We start from the raw sequence: 16,550 nt of genomic DNA, 5'->3' as shown, positions 1-16,550 counted from the left end.
GAGAACAGGGGTGGGCCATAACCTTGCCTGCTCATCATACTGTAGGTTGTGAAAATCAATCCCCAAAATGAGACCATTAGAATAATCATAACTCTGTAAAACTCTATTATTTTTTTTCTTTGTCCAAACAAATCTTTGTAACTAATTACTTTATTCTTTTATCGCTTTAAGGAAATAGGTTGGGAACCACTAAATCAGATGATAAATCATCATAAGTAATCAACACTCAGAAGTGAGAACACATTTTAGCATAGAAAAAATGCTATAAAACTGTTTACAATATTAAAAAAAAACACTTCTGGTTCCAAAAATACATGCAGAAGCATGTAGAACTGCTTGTTTGTTTCAAACCAGCTGTGTGGGAAAAGCTCTGCGGTGCCACTGATCACCAACTGCTGCAACGGGCGAGAAGAGATGTGCAAGTATGGCATGCATTTGTATCATTTATTTGGCACTTCAAAAAGTACAGTGGAAAGCTATTAGTACCTTTATTCAGCATCCCTGATATCAAGATTAATTTTCTCGCATTAATTAACAAGCAGGCTTACTGTGAAGTCTGGTAAGTGTTTTACATTTTTCACATTGGAAAGTGTTAATTAGTTCTTTGTTGTGTTTGATTTTGTGTTAAGTCAAGCTTAAGTGAAGCAAACACTCCATGTTTTGTTTGATTTTATTTTTATACAGTATAATTGTATTTTTTAGTATTGCTATTTCAGATAAAATATTTTAAAGTTACTTTTGGAAAACATAATCTAGACATTTGTGTAGTTTTTATAATGCTGTTATTTCTGTATTTTTGCAGAGTTCGCTCACTGGATACATTGGACCAGATGTGCTGATGTTCATGGGAAATGTTTTGTGTCACTTCCCGTTTGCCTTGCTTGAGCATTTAATTTTTTTTCCAGAGTAATTCAGCTTCAGCTAAATTTGAAGAGAGCCTCATCATGTCTTTATCCTTGACTGCAAAAAATAGAGCTACAATGTGCTTATATTCCTACAGGACAGCCGGAACATTCCCATTCTCCACATCCATACAGAGGCGCCTTTGAAGTGGGACAATGCAGCCAGAGAACATGCTGCAGGATTTACCAGCTTATGTCCAGAAATCTAAATGACGGACGCTCAGCAGCACTGAGGTTTGTGAAGTGCTCGTTAAGCAGGGCATTTGAAGATGCATTCACAGACGCACTGTAAAGTTGCACTTCCAGACCCCATGAATAATTTGTGCATTCATTTCTGCGTGTTCTGCCATAATGCACTCCGTTGATTGAGCATGTCTGGTCTCCGAGGGGCAGCTAACACCTCCTAATAGCTAAGCATATTGATTCAGTGAAATGAAGCAGGCTTCCACTGCTGGAAGCCCACTTGGCTTAATGCTCTGTGCAGCTCTGCACTGTTGTGGTCTGAGGCACCTCTTAATGACTGAAAGGAAAAAAAAAGACTTCACAGCAGCTGCAACTGTTCCCAGCTATGCAGGTTAATGGGATGATATGACCCTTACATTACTGTAACACAAATTTATTTTGTTTATGAGTAACTAAAAGGTTATATGTCATGGTAACTAGGAAGCTCCTTATTGTGAATCTGACACTTAGATTTGCATTTTCATAAATAAAGATAGGGGTGGGTGGTAATGGGGCATGTTGCAGTATATAAAAATAGCTACATTATTGTTTTAAATGCCTTCTTTACAAACTGCAAACAAATTAATTCATTTTCGTGTGCAAATAAGCTGGAAATATTTGTGAATGAAGCATGGACTCCCCTGCTGTCATTCCTAAACTAGTATTTTCTGGGTTACAGTGCCTACTGTTTAAAATGTAGACTATAGAAAGTGTAAAGCACTTCAAAGTATAAACAGCCACTTCCTGTATTGCATTGTCGTTTAATGTGACATAAAGTAGATGCTATGTTCTTGTTTTATTTTATTTTTTTGTTTTGTATTCACAGTCTGTTTCCTACCTAATGAATAGGCTTTATGAGCATGCTCCATGATGTGTTTGCAGTTTCTGCTGTGGTTTTGGGGAAGTTTCACTTACATACAAGCCTAGTGTGATAAATACAGCATTTTGGGTTTGTTCGGTTTATTTCTTCATGTCTATTTGGGAAAAAATATTTGAAATAGTTGCATTTCTATTCTATTTTTCATCTTTGAAAGTGAGAATAAAATAATATTGAAAACCCCTAATTATTGCAGTATTTAAACAATTTCACAAGCCTTCTTGTGCACACAGCAACACTGCAACGGTTTAAATTGAGAAGGGCATATTATTAAACAATGAATAATACCCAGATATAATTTAACTACATATTTTCTGCAGCTTTAGTGCCCAATTATCCATCATTTAAAAAAATGTAACATGTCAACTCCATAAAATCAAATAAAATAAGAACTTAATGCAATTTCATTTAAGTAATAATACTCCAAATTGAACTATTATGATATGTCTTTCTAACGACCCTGTCAGCATTTTGGAAAACATGAAATTTTTCTTTGACTTAAGGGCTCGACACATGGGCAGCGACAAACTACAGCGATTAACGGCTGTCATCACAGCCAGGGTGAAACCCGACACACGGGACGCGATAGCGATCGCAACGTTGCAAATCACGCTCTTTCAGGTCGCTTGTCTTCACGAAATTTGATTGGTTCTTGACTCTGAAGGCGGGTGTGCATTACGGACGTGTAAACTAAACAAATCTTGCGATGCTAATGATACTGAAAAACAAACACACATCAAGATACAGTTTTATGAGGAAAAACTTACCATAAACTTCACCCTGGTGCCAACAAATTCCCACAAAGCTGACTTTTTTAGTAATCCCTTGGTGAAAGTGTTAGATAACTGCAGTGTGTAGCATACTCTCCTCTCATTGGTCAGTCAATGAAACCCTCGCTGATTGGTTGAACGCTAAGCGACAGCGACAAAAGTTGAACATTTTTCAACTTTCATATGTCGCGTCTCAAGCTCGTGTGTGCTCGTCTACGTGTATGAGCGTGAAATTTCACATGCACTATTTTCGCCGGTCGCTTAGCTGGAGGAGGGCAAGCGATTGTCGCCTCACCGCACAGGCTCCATAGGAAATGAATGGAGAGCGAGCGATGTCGCCTCCCATGTGTTGAGCCCTTTAGAACATGTCTATGCTGAAGATGGAATTTAAAATAGCAAATGGAAGCCTCTTTAGAAGTCTACAGACTTCTATGCTAACAATTAAATTTATAACCTTTTATGAGTTATTTAGCCAAACATTTTTTATTATAAGCTGGCATAAGTTTTAGCTTTAGTGAAAGAGAAAGATCCAGTGTACAAGATAAATACCTGTGTACAAGATAAATACCTGTGCACAAAATAAATACCTGTGTACAAGATCACCTGTGTACAAGGTCAAATCACTGAAACATCTTTTAAAGCAACTCTCATTCAACAGAGTGTAACACAAAGGGCTTTAGAGAGGTTTTTCACAAAACTAAAATGTTATGGTATTATTATTTTAAAACAGTTGTGTGAAAGACATCAGGAGTCAACTTCAGTGCTGGAAAGGATCTTTTTTGCCTACCTGTCAAAGCTTATGGAACAGTCAGTTTTATACATTTGAAGGTGAACTGCATTACTGTAACAGTGCCATTGTCATCAACCCAGGAAAACAAGATATTTTATTTCATCTGAGGACAACATCTATTCTATCCCTGCAGTTTGTCAGATGAGAAGCTGCAACACCGCACAAACCTCAGAAAGATTCACAATTTACCAGAGTCCTCCTAGATTTACATGGGGCTCCAAGTCAGCAACGAGATATTGTTTTACCATTCAAAATTCATATCAAGCTGACAAGTATGCTGCAATGTGGTAAACAGAACCGCAACTGTCCAGTGAGTGAAAGCTTTGACTGCAGCCATAGTTTTATCTTGATGATTTTTTTTTCATTTGAGCTATTAAAATATTCTCCTAAACAGCTGATCATACAGTCATTTGCATACTTCTTTGCCAATACTGGCACAATTGAGACTTTCTATTCACATCTGAAGGTTTTAGTAGGTTGATCACAAACAGTTGGTCTAGTTTAAAAATCTGCAAGTGTCATCATAAAATCTGTGGTAAAATAAGGCTGCAGTGGTTGCATGAGCTAGGATCCATCAGTGCCCCCTTGGCGTGCTTGCTTCATCCCATACATACGATGCAGATAGGATGGGGATCTCTTTGAAATGGTGAGTCCGCATGAGGCTGTGCAAGGCCAGAACATGTTTTCAGCCTGGTCAACACCCACTTTCCCTGAGAGGAATGTGGCTGTAGCCCTTTAGCTATCACACAACCTTGAATGGCACGACAGTGGCTCAGGAGGTAGGGGGTTTGATATAGCATTAGTTCTGGCAATTTACCACTGGACAGCTAACAACAGCAATAACACCTGACCAGTCATGCACATATCATGTCATCAGTCTGGCAGAGAGGGATAGATACATAGATTACTGCATTCATTTTTTTATTGTTTTCCGTTTAGGCAAGACATTGTATAAAAAAGTATAATAACAGAGGTAGAATAATTTTTCATTTGCTATTCTTAAAAATTAGAATTAAAATTGGGTTTGTTTCCTTTTTTAACATGATTATTTAAGTTGATTCATGAAATGGCTGGCTTTATATCAGGAATTTTGAAATTCATCCATCCATTCAATGTAGACCCACTTATTCCTATTAAGGGTCAAATGAAGCTGCTGTCTCAAGATTAAGTGAATAAGGAAATTATTGTATCTTCTTTTGTGGCTAGTCAGCATCCAGTTTCAACAGCGCTGGGCTTTGCATTGGGTCAAGGCTAATATTAGAGTTGATCCCACACATTTATTTAGAGAAAGATTAGGAGACCGAATTGAAACAAGAGAACCTCAGCATAACGTAAACACTTCAATGGCACGTGTTGTGTGGATGGATGTTGTCTTATTGAAAAACTGTACTAGTGTACTGTCCAAGGAGTGTTAAAACATGGGGATTTGCTCCCTCCAGGAAAAAAAAAAAGTAAACTAGAACATCTGCTCAATATTTAAATCCTTTTCCATCTCAAAATCCTTGGTACAATGCATAGAAATCACAGTTGTGAAAAGAAGCCAAAACCGTGTTAAAACAAGCTTTATACATAACTGCCTGTGATTATTTTTTTAAGTCATTCTCACTGTTTAACCTTCTCAACTTGAGGCACCACCTCTAAGACTCCACCTCCCCTGCTTCTCCGTGTCTCTCTCCTGCTTTTAATTATTTGCCTGGCTACCTTACAGAAGAGAAGCAGTGGTATTGTTTGAAAGGCAGCTGACATATATATACGGACTGAAGGAAAGTGAGGATTCAGGGCAAGAGTTCGGGCCAATTAGAGAACTGCCCTGGGTTGTCCCGTTATCTTTCTCACACACAGCCTCAACAGGATGTGCAGACAAAGCCCTGCCCAGGGGTGTACGCACACACGCATACATAGACACAGACATAGACACTCACACACATAATGTTTTATTAAAACACTGTGCACTTCTGAGTCCATTATAGATATATATATTTACACACCATGGAGACATGATATAACAAGGTCAGAAGCAGAACTGGAGGGAGAAAGAAGGCGTATAGGAGAAGGAAGGCAACAGAAATGGAGAACAGTAGGGGTAGAGGAAATGAGGTCAGGTTGTAAAACAGAAAAGGAAAATGATAGAATAAAGAGGATGTGAAGATGTAAAGGCATCAACAGAAGACTTTTTGGTGTGAGGCGATTTCCCTTTTAAACACAAGTGACAGCACTCTTTTGTTGGGTCTGTTTTTTTTAAATTACCCTGTGACATTTAGATGTAATGTGAGTTGCTAAAGTAACTGCTTACCCATGGATCTATACTAAATATTTCAGATTAATTAAGGTAAATAGGGGCAGGAATTGTTGTCATTCTTAAATGGTATATAAAATGGAAAAGTGGAAGACAGACCAAAGAACTCACCTCACAGTTTAGCGACAAAGTTGAAGAGAACTACTAATGAGGATGAGGTAATTTAAAATATCCCAACTCGTAACATCCCTTGAGCACCATTAATCCACTATTAGAAAATGGAAAGATGATGCCATCACAGCAAACTTGCCAAGAGAGGTCATCAAGCAGAACTCATGGACAGAGCAAAGAGGGTGATAATTAGAGAAACATCCAGGAGAACAAAGATAACCCTGATGGAGACACATCTTCTACAAAGATGGGAATATCTGTCCAAAGAACCATTAAGAGTTGCACACTGCAAGACCTGGGATTCGTTGACGAATGAACTGCCATAAAAAGTAATTGCTTCAATAAAAAAAAGGTTAAACCAATTGGAATTTTTATTAGCTAAATTAGGCTGCGTTCACACTGCAGGTCTTAAAGTTCTATTCAGATTGTTTGCTCAAATCTGATTTTTTTCCATGAATGTCACCTTTATATTCTAAATGCGACTACCTTCATACAGTGTGAGCTCTCTACTGGAGTGATGCGAAGCACATGCCCAGGAGATGACGTGACATCACACTCAGTACGCTGTTTACAGAAGTAAATGTGGATGCTACATGTTTGCATATGTCGATCAATTCAGAAATTGTCATGCAATAAGAGATGATTACCAGTTAATATAGTCCTTTAACGTGGGCCTGACTGCCTTTTGCAAGGTAGTCATCTCTCTCATTACCATTAATGCCAGTGTGTCCTGGTACCCATTTAACAGTGTTGTCAATCCCCCAGTTGGTTGACTGCGTTGGCACACTCCCAAACCAGTAAGACAAAGTGTGGCCCTTGGAGAGGCTATCTGTTAGTGTGATTATTTCCTTCAGTGTACACTGAAAGTCTTTAAGAGATGCTGCACACTGGTGGATTGCATATATTTTGGCTTGAAATGCAGTTGCAAAACCATCTAGTGAGTATCTCTCTCTGATTATGGTTGCACAAAATCAGAACCCCTGAGTTCTACTCCCTCCAACTTTGCAGGTGAATGACTTCCTTATGAGTGAAAAGAACCAATTCTGTCTTGTTTGGATTGACAGAAAGTTCCAGCTCAAAAACTAAAATTAAACTGTGTTTAGTCTCCTCTGCATAAGGTTACATACTATATTTTAACTAAAGATTTATAACAGCAGTGTGGTTGATAATGACTGCACTGTAAACATGAACATTCGGGAAAAAAATGGACTGTTTTCACTGCAGGTTTAAGGATTTGAAATAGTTTTGGTGCCCAAAGACAATATAAACATGAGTGAATCATTTTAAAGTCTAGCCTATTAATGTGCTGCTTTCTCAATCATACATTCATAAAATAATAATTTAAAAAATCATGAAATTTTACTTTTTTTGTTGACAGCCTGGGTATTTTTTTTTTCATTTAACTATGAGCTGAGGCAATTTCCTCTCACCATATCAATTCCAAGTAAAACAGTATTCTTCATTTTTCTTCTGGTCATTGTTTGGCTTGTCACACTTCTTGTGTTGCATGTTTGGTGGCACCTTTTATAAGATTTTGCTGATGCATGTATGCCATTAGTATGATAGTTATATCACTTTTTTTTGGAGTTTCCTGGCCCAAACAGAAGACCCAAGAGGCATTTAAAATAAGAACAAAAATACATGAACAATATTTACACAAGATTTTTATTGCAAGGATATTTGTATATTTTTTCTTTTGACATAATAAAACATATAGAACTGTTCAGGTCACCACATGAGCCACATCCTGACCAAACACACAGATGAAGCTGTGTCAGGAGGAAACGTCTTACTCCTGTCCCCTGTGGATAGATTATCTGCTCTGCTCTCTTTTCTGCTACCATCAACTCTCTTCTTCCTGCTTTCTCAAGCTCGTCTCACATTTCTGCTCCTCTATCTATTTTCCCTCTCTCCCATTGTCTCCCGAAGCCTCTTGAATGTGTTGTCTTTTTTTAATTTGGCTTATCTTATCTAGTTTCTACCTTTCTTCTGCAGTGCTTGCACTTAGTATCCTCTTATAATCCCTTCTAGTCACCCACTGCATTTCTATTTAATCAAAAATGATGAAGACAAGTTCATTTACATCTGCAGTAATATGGCCAAATATCTTTTGTTAAGTTCAGGGTTCATAAAAATGAAACATCTGGGAAAGAACACCCCCACTATTTATTTATTTATTTACTTACTTAATTACTTACTTGAGTGGGGTGAAGATCCTTGACCGCTTATAATTCAGTATTTGCCTTGAAAGTTCCTAACAAATGATATGGAGGTACAGGAGATGCACCTTAGAATATTAACCATGACAAAAGTTAGGAAACTGGAACTGAATTAAAGTGAAACGCTTCTTCTAAATCTAGTTGTGCTGGTAAACCATCTAAATTTGTAACAATCAAAACTTTTAATTACATCCAAAATTGTTTTTCTTTCAACATAATGAGAAAATGTTTTGATGCGAAATCCTTCAGCATAACTGGTAAATGTTTTATTTTTCCACAAGAATGTATGATTTTGATGTTTAATCTTTAGGTTTAGTGGGTCCTGTGTTTTTAATTGTTAGGTGCAGTTTATGATGCTGCTCTGCTTCAATATAGAAAAAGTTCAGCAATATATAGACAGTTTTTTTCATCAAGTCTGACACTGAAGCAGAACTTCTGTTTCATAGCTATGTAGCCATTAATAGTCATTAATAAAAGCCTTAAAAAACTTCTCTTTCCTGTTTTTTTTTTCCGATTTATATCAACTGCAGCTGTTAGCAATAAAAGTCACGACAAAGCTGAGTGAGAACTCAAAACGCACATGACATCTTATATTTATTTTACTGTGAAATGACATGGAAATTGTGCACTCATTGGAAGAACATTCAAAGATTTCTAGGTTGGCTGAGTCCCCCGTGTTTCAAGATTCTAAAAATACCCGTGGGGAAACAAGAGGATTGGATGATGAGGATTCTGCAGTATCATTTCTGAATTTTTAACAAATTAATGAAGAGGGTTCATCCTGGGCTGGCACTTTCACAAAAAGTAAAGTATTGAATTAACATAAAACACTTTTTGACCTTTGGCAATATTTCTCTTGTTTTAACCTAATACACTTAGACTGGGTCAACCTAATTTATCAACTGATTCAAGTTTATCTAGAACTAGGGCTAGATTAATTATTGCTTGACGCCAAAAGCAAAAAGGCTATTTAGTCTGTGTGTTTCAGTAGCGTTAGCAAAATGTCTCTTGAATCAGAGAGCATATTTTACTTGAACTTTTTTAGAAAAAAATAAACATGTTGGAAGTACATCTTTAGCTTATTAAAGTGGGCCCTATTATGCAAAATTCACTTTAATATGTTTGAATGCTTTAATATGGGTCTGGGCTACTTCCAGAAACAGTCCAAGTGCCAAAAACCTACTCCCAGCTGTTTTATCAAAATATGTAAATGTTTTGTGTGTGTGTGTGCGTGTGTGTGTATGTGCGTGTGCGTGTGTCAGCAAATAAGCTGTTTCGAAAATCTGCGGATTGGTACATCAAAATCTGGGTAACCTAGCAACGCCAAGGCGAGCCTAGCCCCTCACCTGGTAATCCATGCAGAGACTCCGCCCACTTCTTCACAAGACAACCATGTTAGTTCTGCTGTTTTTACAGCAGTCATGGGCTACGTTCACACTGCAGGCAAATCCGACCCAAATCCGATTTTTTTGACCCATCTGACTCATATCCGATTTTTTTGACCCATCTGACTCATATCCGATTTTTTTATGACAGTCTGAACGCGACAAATCCGATTTTTTCAAATCCGACCCAGGCCGTTTCAGTATGTGGTTTTAAATCGGATATATATCTGATGTTTTCAAAGTGACTGCAGTGTGAACGCTCATGTCACATTCATCTGACTTTTTCATCAGGAGGAGGGGGTGAAGCATCGATAAGACACTAACCTCAAGTCTCGCTGTTTAAATCTGCAGCTCCGTGTGTTTACAGCTCCAAAACACAAGTCCAGTTGCTTCATCTTTTTACTTTCATTTTCCACGTAGATAGTTTGATAATAACATGTCCAGCCTGGGTCGCGGAGAGTATCGATCCTAAAGTTCGATACTTGGCCGATACTTTTTCCAGCTCGTAGTTTCGTTAAAAAAAAAAAGCTTCACTGGAGCATCCCGGTCAGAGGCAGCTTCAGATATAAACACTGACTAAACAAGATGTCAGATTATTATTTAATCGGCTCTGATTAAACAACTTCAGATTCGATGCGCAAAATGTAGCATCCATGCTAGCTCTGTAAACAAACAATCCGGCTGATGAGACGTCACGTCGTTTACTGCGCATGCGTGTCACATCAGTGCTGTGTAGCGTTCACACAGGAGTCTGATGCAGGTCACATTTAAAATGTAATGTGAACGTTCACACAAAAAGATCGGATTTTTTCAAAAAATCGGAACTGAGCATTAAGACCTGCAGTGTGAACGTAGCCATGGAGAACAGAGATGTGTGGCTTAATTTTATTTATTTTATTTATTTATTTATTTTGAAAGCAGTGCTCTAGCAATATTGCCAAAGAAAGTTGTAGTTTGTGCAAATAATTTCACCATGGATTACTTTGAAAACTTCTACCAGTGTACAACAGGATGTGCCCAAGAACTTTCATCTGAAGTAAACTTCTGTCCCTACTGTTTCTTACAAAGCTGCAGATGACTGCGATAAAAGTGATGTGTTGTGTGTTTAGTGTTGCTGTTCGGTGTAAACGTGATTTGTCATTTAGCACAAATTACTGTTGAATGCGCTGCTGAGATCGACTACTGAGGAGGCGAGCAGCTTCGCCTTTCACCCTCCACAACACCAGCCTGGGGAAGTGGTGACAGACACGCATTTGCCTCCTGACAAAAGCTGAGCACATTTTCAGAATATCTTGTGAGATCTCCGAATATTGCACAAGATTGGCCAGAATGTAATTTACAAAATTTGACCAAAAGGGCTATTATACTGTATAACTCTGTCTCTTCTCAGATAAAGAACACATGGCATAAAAAGGTAGCATGCAATATGCTCTCAATCAAACAAATGTTATTTAGTTTAAATTAGGTTAGTTAAACTATTGCTAAACTGGCAATAGTTTTACTTTTAATGATTAAAGTCACATTTCTTTACATTTGATACATCAGTTAAATACAGCAATAATAATAAATTGCATCTTCTTCTTGCATTATTCATGTTAACTTAGAACACAGCTTTATTAAATTGTCTGAATCAGTCTTGATTGATTATGGCGACCCAACTCTGACAAATTGAGAAAGAACGAAACAAAATTCTTAGGACATTAATATAAAGCAATTATGTGAAATAGAATTTAATGTTTATTCAAATGGTTTCCTTTGTTCGATTCACATATTTAAAGGTAGAACAAAGCAATTTTCTATTGCTTCAATTAAATATCGCATTGGGCGGTATTGACCATTTTCGTACCATGGTTTTACCTTTAGAAAATGCCGCAGTAGCTATTATGGGGATAATAATTAACAGAGAAATGGCTGCTTATGCGCAATTACATGCATAGCTTGGCATTTTACAGTCAGAGAGAGGCAGAGAAAAGAAAAACTCAACCGCTCAACAGCAGGAGAGAAGTCGCACAATGGCTGTGTCCCTTATGTTGAACCAAACAATAATAATTCCACCTTTGTCTTTTTAAGGTTTACTCAGACTCTTACCACGGTCATATCTACATTTCTGCATGCTTTTAGCCAGTTTTCTTGTGCCAATAAAGTTTGTAGCCATTTCCTCGTCTGAATGGAAGAGCTTTGTGGGTCCAAAATCTTAAATCTGAAAGGAGTTCGGCTATTTGTTTGACTTCAGAAACCTGCGGATGGTTGGTCCCAAAGCTATCTGTCAGCACTAGCCGGCCCACTTTTTCAGGAGCCAGTATCTATGGTGTCTGTCACTTCTTTGCTCCGAGTTTTTTTATGTTTGCGTTTTATACCTTGCTCGGAGGATAAGAGGCATGGCAGATGGGGGTGTCTTTGCTCTTCCCCCTACTCCTGTTTGTCTTCTAAATAAGCTGAGGTGAACAAAACATGCATAAGTTGATAAGTGTGAGTTTTGGATTCAGAGCAGCTTGAGACAAAACAGATTTAAAAGGTTTATTAGTAAGCTTGATTTTGGCGATCCTCTGGACCCTCAAAACCCACCACTCTGTGGAGCAGAACACTGCTGAGTGACAGGAGCAGATGTCGTGGATTTGTAGAAAAAAGAAGCGGCTACTATCCTTTCTGTAGACGAGTTGGGGCCAGTGTGTCCACAGCTGATGATGATTCGAGAGGGCACAGATCCAGGTAAGGGAGCAAACTGGGTTTGGATATACAGAGGGCGGTCCAAGGTCAGAGCCGGAGGGTTAGAGAGCAAAAAACAAATCCACAACACAATCCAGAAGGCAATGTCAAGAAAACAGAAATGGGTCCAAAAGCCAAGGATCGGAGTCATCATAAGAACCAGACAAGGAGCAGGCAGGAGGCGAAGGTCGAGAGGCAGGCAGTGGGTCAGAGACAAGAGATCAGGCATGGGCTTGGTAATAATGCTGGACATCTACTGGGCGAACCGTTCAATAATCTGGCAGTGAGTCTGTGAACACGGAAAATAAATAGGAGGCAGAACAGGTGAAACAGATGAAGGTGATTACTGTGGCAGTGAAGCAGGGGGCGTGGCATGAGCAGAGGAGCTGGAGAACAGGCTGTGGGTGACAAGCAGCTGAGAACCATATGGAGCAGCCAAAACATGACATAAGTAATATTTTTAGGGTGTCTTTTGAGCCTTGTGTAAATTTGTGGCTTCACCTCACATATACCATTACCTTATTTTGATACCACAGTATAACAAAATGCAGTACCTTCATACCAATCAAGCCTAATATGATTACTATTTTTAAAGGTGAAATGATTGAATTAATTTGATATATTGAAAAAAAAATGTTATCTTTAAAAAATATCCAGCAAGAGAATACAATGTACTTAAAGGGGGAAACAATCATATCTTATAGAACTGTAATTTCCTGAGAGACTGAGTTTCTGCTTTGATTGATTTCTTGATGAAATCAAACCTCACACAGGCCCAACAAAAAGCTAACATTAGTGTTACCTGACATTTGTTGTCATGGTAGCTGCTAAATGTGTTCAGGTTGTCACTGACTTCCATTTCCAATCTGTGCAGTGGTCTGAGAAATTGCTATAGAGTAAAAAAAAGAAGTAAATATTTGAAAAGAACTAATGTAAAATAAAATTAAAAAAAATTAAACAACTGTAAATGTGTAATGTCTGGTAGGTTTATAGGTCGGGTAAATAGTGCTCCTTGCAGCAGCAGTAGATGTGGGTCCTGGTGCTCTGGCCAAACCTTACCAAAGCTGGTCATTAGGACATGAAATGTCACCTATCTAGTGAGGAAGGAAACAGTGATTGTGAGGTTGAGAGGTATCAAGTAGCTGAAGTCAGATTCACTTCAACAAACGGTGAGTTTCTGTAACCAATCTTTTTGAGAGGGGCAGGACCTCATCCCACTCTGGAGTTGCCCATGGTGGAAGGCGCTTGGCTGGTGTGGACCTACTTATACTGGCTGTGCATTGGAGCTTTCCCTAGTAGAAGAGGTGGTAGCTTCCCCTGGCCTTTGGGTAGGAGGATAGGCTCTGATTTTTGTTTGTGCCTATGCACCAAATAGTCCTTAGCATGAGTGATGAAGCTGGGGACTATCATTCTGCTAGGGGTCTTAAAAGCCCATGTACTGTAGGTAGCAACAGTGTACCTTACAGGGTATGATTAAAAGGAATGACCTTTAAGATTTCCTGAGCAGTGTTATTGGTCTTCTGTGCTAGTCAAACACAAGGCTGTCCATAAATGCACATGGCACCTGGACACATTTGGCTACAGATCGATGTAAGGCTTTGTAGTTGTGTCATCTGATCTGCGGCCATATGTTTTGGGCATACAGAGAAGTGGAGCTATCAATGGATAACCATCTGGTAGTAAGTTGGACCAGATGGTGAGAAAAAATGACAAACCCAACAGACTCAAATATGTCATGAGGGTTTGTTGGGAATACCTGGCGGGAAAACTCATCAGAAAGATCTTCAACACCTAGTTCAGAAAGAGCTTCAACTACATCTCAGAAAAACAGGATAAAAAGTCTAAGCAGGCCATGTTTCACACTTCCATTTTTGAGGTGACTGACCTGAGCTTTGACCACAAGGTTTTTGGTGCCTCTTGTAGCTGAAGGAGGAGTCCTATAACTGACAGGACTCATAAGGCAGCTAAAGGTGTCAGAAGACTGTGGCCCTAGCTGTTGCTGAAGAAAAGGTTTGGGTGTGGGAAAAGTTCAGTAAGTCATTAAACAGAGACTCATATCTGGCTCCAAAACAATTCTGGCAAATTGCCAGGTGGCAGGAAAGAAGCACTTTACCAATGCTTTATAAAGTGGAGGTGGGGTTCTGTTGACCTTAATTAGTGATGTGGCTAAGTGGTGGAAGAAATACTTTGAAGACAGTTGCAATACCAACAGCACATGTTCCATGAAGGAAACAGTCTGGGGCTTTAGGGTGGATGCTTCCACAACTGGGGCTAAAGGGTATGGAAGTAGCTAAAAAATACCTCTGGGGATAAACAAGCAAAGGATTTATTAAAGCACTGGATGCTGCTGGCTGTCGGTTGACTTGCCTTTGTAGGCCCACTACAACTCCTCCTTCAGCTTGACAGCATCCCTCACCCATGGTGTCAACCACTGGGGTCTGAAAACACACATGCAATTGAAACATACTCAATGAAAGTTTAGTTTTCTCTGCTCAGCAAGGTCTAATGATCAGGTGTAAACCCACTAAGAACTTGCTTTTACTGGCATATTTCAGCACATGAACAAACTCCCAGCTCAGCAATAACTCTAATTCTCTCTGATTTCAGCCATGGGGTCTTTTTCTGGGTCTCTGTCTTGTATAATCTTCTGTTCTAACACCTGACAGTGTAAAATTACCTGCTGCAGGCTGTAATATTCTCTTGTATGATATCGCACTTTGTCACACTACCTCTCCTACTGGTCACTGAGCCCTTTGCTTTCCAAGATGTGATTTAGCTTCTATTAGACTTTTGCTGTCTATAACTGTGACTATGACAGAACATTTTGGTTGTGATCATTGTTAAGGTTTTCTTCATGTTTTCTGTGGTCATATTCAACCCCTGTGTCCATTTCAATATGGCATGTATCTTTTACCTTGGAGATGTGAATTTGTTTTGTTTACTTCTCATTTCTTTCTTAAAATTTATTGTTCAGTTAATAGGTTTTCTAACTAAATTATCTACTTTAAACGGAATAGAAAGAGTACCACAAGTAAACTTCTTTAAACCACTGCTCTCAAAGGGATAAACAAAAACAAATATATTTGGCATGGGTAGAATAAATATCTGGTCTGATTTAAAGGGCCAATATTATGTGTTTCTCAGGCATATACTTAAATACTATACCATAACAAAGTATCTATGTCACCTTTAGCTGTTATTAAAATGCTGTTTTCATGTTTAAATAGAAAATAAACTTTATCTTCTCATCACTTCCTCTTCTAAACGCCTTGAAATTGGCATCTGTCTCTTTAAGATCCACCTCCGCTTCTGTCTTGCCCATTTCGGTGGGGGTGGAGGTGGGGAGGCTGCTATGATGCAGTTTACTTGGCATCTGAAAATACATTTCCTCAAAGGTATTTAAGAGCCTCACTGATTGAGAAGTAATGTTGAGAGCTCAGCAGACAGTTGAGTTTCACTTTCACTCGAGAGCCTGCAGGAGTCATGGGCGGGGTGTGTTGGGGAGGGGGGAGGGTGTGCGCTCTGCCATGAGGAAGTTCGGCTTAAAGACACGTCCCAAAGGTGTTTCTGGTCCCCACCTGTCGTTTTGCTCCTCAGCATGGCTGCCTAAAAACGCTGCAGGATTTCTCAAACATKCACATGAATGAGTCAAAGCAAGACTTTGGGCATGTTTTTTATGAGAGTGTAACATTATAACATGATATAAAACTCAAAAAAGTTTACATTACATGATATTGCCCCTTTAAATAATGGTTTGTTGAAGAATGGGCTTTTGTCAAATCAGCAAATGAATCCAAAAAAACATGTTGCAGACCAGAACAAGGAGAAGAGAATACACCCCATGCTAATGAAGTATATGAGAAACTTGGAAGGGTTTTCTCCCAACACAAGAACCCAATATATTTTAAACCCAAAATGACCCTAAGACAGAGGCTGGTACAACCTAAGGACAGAACCTCCAAACCAAGAAGAGCGGTATGGTGCAAACAGTTCAGTGCAGTGAGGAACGTTTAGATCTCTAAATGGGAGAAACTAACCAACATTTCCACAAATGCATGGCTCCACACAGGAGTGCTACCTCTTCAGGACAAGTCTCGGCTGTCTACTTACAGCGGGTAAAATAAGTATTGAACACGTCAACATTTTTCTCAGTAAATACATTACTAAATGTACTAATGACATGAAATTTTCACCAGATGTCGGTAACAACCAAGTGATCCATACATACAAAGAAATCAAACCATAAATGTCCAGAAATTAAGTTATTTGTAA

The 16,550-nt window shown here is 38.8% G+C and overlaps 1 protein-coding gene across 1 annotated transcript in view; it reads right to left on the bottom strand.

Annotated features, from left to right (window-relative positions):
- Positions 1-16,550, bottom strand: part of gfra2b (GDNF family receptor alpha 2b) — a gene marked incomplete at its 5' end in the record, with an annotated part of 189,730 nt that overhangs the window by 79,995 nt on the left and 93,185 nt on the right.

This window comes from Austrofundulus limnaeus, unplaced genomic scaffold (genome assembly GCF_001266775.1).
Source record: "Austrofundulus limnaeus strain Quisiro unplaced genomic scaffold, Austrofundulus_limnaeus-1.0 Scaffold186, whole genome shotgun sequence".
NCBI classification, from domain to species: domain Eukaryota; kingdom Metazoa; phylum Chordata; class Actinopteri; order Cyprinodontiformes; family Rivulidae; genus Austrofundulus; species Austrofundulus limnaeus.
This window is presented reverse-complemented; position numbering and strand designations above follow the sequence as displayed.